Raw genomic sequence first — 4,743 nt, 5'->3', positions numbered from 1 at the left:
TATATGCCCCAGTACAGGGGAATGCCAGCGCCAAAAAGTGGGAGTAGGTTTGTAGGGCAGTGGGGGGTGGGGAGGGTATGGGGGACTTTTGGGATAGCATTGGAAATGTAAATGAGGAAAATACCTAATAAAATATTTTTAAAAAATACATAAGAATTCAGAAATATGCTTTCTTCCAGAGATAGTGATAAAGATTAGGTCTCTGACTGCCAAGAAATTTTAATGTCTGTGAAGTTTATTACATTTTTCTTTTCTTAAACTTATTCCAAGTTACTGCTAATAACCAAATATATAGGCTTACTTGTTTGGTAAATGCTACTCTTTCTAGCATTAAGATGATAGTGGAGAAACTAGGAATAAATAATTGGTATTATAAAGGATCTACAAAAGTTCTTTAGGAAATACTAAACTATACCATGCAGAATTTATGTAAAGGAGCACTTAAGAATGAGTAGCATGTTAGAATTGGTAGAAGGTACAGGAAGGAAAAGCCTGTACATCTAACATAATTAAAGCTTAGGTTTCCATATGATGGAGAAAAAAGAAATCTCTTCTGATGATTGGACAAGGCATTGATCTTACTCAGGATGATTTTCTTCTGGTTCCATCCATTTGCTTTCAAATTTCATGATGCCATCTTTAAACAACCCCCTTGTTTAAATATCCTACATTTGCTTTATCCATTCTTCTATTGACAGGCACCTCAGTTGTTCTAGCTTCTGGAGGCAACAGCTTTTCCATTCATCATCTGAGAGGTTTCTTACTGCAACAGATGGGAACAGATGCAGAGACCCACAACTAGACAAAACCATGTCTAGAGAGAGCTTATAATTTACTTATTTTTATTTTATATGTGTTGGTGTTTTGCCTGTTTATATGCCTTCTTGAGAATGGAGAGTGTTGGATCCCTTGCAAGAGGAGTTGCAGATAGTTATGAACTGCCATGTGGGTACTCAGATTTGAACCTACGTCCTCTGGAAGGGAGAGAGAATCTACACCAGGAATCCCAGGAAAGTGGTGGTGGAAATAGTATAGGAACCAGAGGGGATGAAAGGCACCAGAAGAATAAGGCCTTCTGAATCAACTAAGCAAGGTGCATGTGAGATCCCAGTGACTAAAGCAGCAAGCTGAGGGCCTATATGGGTCTGTGCTAAGTCCTCTATGTATATACTACAGCATTTATGTTGGTATTTTATGGGACTCTTGACTGTGAGAGTGAGTGGGTCTCTGACTCTTATGCCTGATTTTAGAACTCTTTTCCTCTTGTTGGGTTGTCATGTCGAACTTTGAAACAGTATTTGCTTCATTTTGTTGTACTTTATTTTGTCATATTTTATTGTCATCTCTTAGAAGCATTTTTTCCTAAGGAGAGTTAGAAATGGTGTGGATCTGGAGGGGAGGTGAAGTGAGGAGGACTGGTGGTGGGGTAACTACAATTAGTAAATATTGCATAAGAAAGAAAATCTTTTCAATAAAAGGGGAAAATAGTGGGTTTTTTTTTTAAGCTTAAGTTTACTGAAAGTATGTTTTTGTTAAGTTTTTTTTTCACTATGATTGTTCACTATTCCCATTACAGAAGGAGATACTTCTGGCTCATGTTGGCCATTAGGGCCATCATCAGGACCATTAAGGCTTCTCTGTCATTAAATCTGGGTTCTCTTATAGGGAATAACATGATTCTGCCATTCAGGCAGAATGACTGCCTGAGAAAAGTAGCCATGATCTGTCTCAGAATAATTATGCCAATATTCTACATAGTAAATATCCTCATTTGTATAAACAACCAAATATTGGAATTTCTGTCTCCATGAAACATATTTTATTGCTCTAAGCATAACTTAGAGACATATAAGCTGAGGGGAATTTCTGTTCAGGGCTTGGTTCCCATTTGTGAATTATCCAGAATCAGACTTGCACTATTATTAAAGAACGTTTCCTTTATTGTTCTCTAAGAGCTGGAGTGATTTATCACTAGGAAGCCATATTAATTCTATAATACCATCATTTCACTATTCAAAGCTTGTTGTCTATTTTCCCCTCTTTTCCAACTGAGATAATCAATTACTAGTTGCCGCTTAATGCAGCTTAGTGGTTCTGATTGCTGTAATTTATATGAAGAAACTTGGCTATTCCATATTATTTGTGTTCCCCAACAAAAGCCTTCTTTGTTCTTTTGTATGTCTGGATATTAAAATAAGTTCCCATATTGTTACCCCTGAAACAAAACACAATCTGAAAACAGAACTGGGGTCACCTAGAAATGAGCCCTGGGAAAGGGAAGGAAGTTATTCTCCACAATATGCTTTCACAGCTAGGAATAACCAGGTACTATTCTTTCACCTCTGCAGGCAAGAAAATTTATCATCCACAATCCTACATGAGCTAATAAAAATGACATCTAATGTCAAAGTCTAATAGAAGTATGTCTTCCCAATGAGGAATCACTCTACAAGTTTAGAGATTAATAAACAGAAATGCTCTTTATAGTGCTTGTCTGGCTCTGTCTAACACCCAAAGAGGTGCTAGCCTGGAACAGAAGGCTTTATTGATTTACATTCTTACACATTTGGCTTATACATTCCTTATACACTATCATCCTTTAGGTCTCGACATCATGTTATACTTTGAACAATTAAACAGAGACAATCTGGCCTCTTGTGTAAATGGGGCATTTGCACAGTGAAGATACTGCCAGAAATTTAAGTTTTTCAGTGATTTGTTATTGTTGTTCTTGAGGGTTTGCTGTTTGTTTTGTTTTGTTTCCCAATAGTTGTTTTCTGGAGTCATCTTGAACACCTGGAAGAATTATGATTTTCCTAAGTGCAAAGAGGACTTAATAGCAGCCCAGGATCTAATGGTGGCTGTGATCCTGTGCTATTCCCCTGAGCTACTTGTTAAAGGCGTGTTCTTTGGGGATGGCCCTAATGACTGGTCAATCCTGGTGAACAAACATTTATATTCTGACATGATAAATTTTCTTATCCCAACAGGATGGTTAGCATACTACTTATTCTTAGGGTATTTTAGAAGCAGTGCTCTCTTAGATAAATTCTACTTTGTATTACTTAATTTTTCCTGAGAAAATGTATTCGCAATTAGTTGTATTACTTTGAATTTATCTGCATCAAAAGAATAAGATGAGAATAGCTACATGTGAAGGTACAATAGCCAGTCATCATTTTAAAATTAAAGACAAGGAAATCATGGGGGTAAGCCAAGGTGCAATAGCAGGAAGAGAAGGAAAGGTTTCCACCAGGAGTATAGTGTACCAGGCTAGATGTTAACAATACTCTAATAAGATAAGGAGGAGAACTAACTATTGGCTTTGGGAATGGAATCAGTGGGATTGGAGGTCTCTGATGCTGCAAGAAAGGAGCCTGAAAGAGGAGGACATTCAGACTGTAACAAAAGTTGAAAAACTAACCTCCCAGGTTATTGCCAAAATAAATGAAACACTGAATTTGTAACTAAGGGAATACAAAACCTTAAGGATGTGTTGGCTTTGGAGGTTTGGTTGTTGTTTAATATATAAAAAATGTATTTTGTATCAGTGGAAATGCTCAATTTGCAATGAAAAGTCCTTACAAGAGAGATGGGATAACATTAGAAAATGGTCTTGAACAGGCAGAGGTGAAGTCTAAGCAATTTATGAGCTCAACAAAGCAGGTAGTGGGACACTGAAAAAGAGGACAAGGACATAGAGACTCAATCGAAAGACAGGAAGTACTGCGTCTTGTTTTTTTTCCCCTTGTTGCTTTTCTATGTTGTGTGATCTATGAGAGATATCCATAGCTGAGAATAAGAATTTGGAGGTATTTACGAAGGCAGGAGATTGCTAAAAGAAATTCATCAGGGTGTTTGAGGACCACTAGGCTACAGTACAATATTTGTGTTAAAGTGCGTAGCCATTGATGACACTTTGACCTTTCTTAGCTTTATCACATTACATTGAAGTATTACTGGGTGAAATGTACATTGCTACATCCACTCCAATAGTGACAAGTGCGACAGACCCTGAAAACCTGGGCACTGTCCCAAGGCGAAAATATCACGGAAACTTAGTCTCCTGGAATCGTGGCATCCTGAATAAAGAATGCTCCAATGTACTTGCTTTAGTTGGTAAACAGATTTGTGTGATTTCCCTTAATATTGCTTTATTACAAGTGCTCCTAAGGATTGATTTTTTGACATATAGCTAAGTTAGATTCTACACAGTCCTTGATCCGACCTTGGGCTGAAACTCTGAGAGGAGCCCCTCGCTCAGGCCTCAGGACAATAGCGGACACCCAAGAACTCACAATAGACCAAGCTTGATGCAAACCACATGAGGCTTTATTCAGGGAAACCCAGAGCTCTGGGGATAACTCATATCCCACGCAGGGGTAGAGGAGTGGACCTCAAGGGGAAAGAAGTCCCAGTTTTTATAGGCCCTCAGGGGAGAAAGGAGAAGGGGGAGAGTAGAGGATTTCCAGATCTAAACAATGTCTATTCTCAAGAAATGGGTATGGGAGGGGTATGAGGAAAGAGTCTGGTGCAGGTGTAGGAACTCAGGATTGGCTGGGCTGTGGTTGCTGGGGAGATTTTCTGACTCTTTCTCAGCAACCAATATCACAAACACCTGGCAATGGGCTTCATCAGTGGGCACACATATGGGTTCAAGGAATGGTCAAAATATTGGCAGACACACAGGTTCAAGGAGTGGCCAGAGCATTGTGCACCTCTATTTTTCTTTTTTTTTTTTTT

The 4,743-nt window shown here is 38.5% G+C and overlaps 1 pseudogene; it reads right to left on the bottom strand.

Moving 5' to 3' along the window:
* The window catches only part of LOC110292416, a 194,467-nt pseudogene that overhangs the window by 188,754 nt on the left and 970 nt on the right, over positions 1–4,743 (bottom strand).

This window comes from Mus caroli, chromosome 4 (assembly GCF_900094665.2).
Source record: "Mus caroli chromosome 4, CAROLI_EIJ_v1.1, whole genome shotgun sequence".
Classification (NCBI taxonomy): domain Eukaryota; kingdom Metazoa; phylum Chordata; class Mammalia; order Rodentia; family Muridae; genus Mus; species Mus caroli.
Note: the sequence above shows the minus strand (reverse complement) of the source record. Positions and strands in the feature narration are given on the sequence as shown.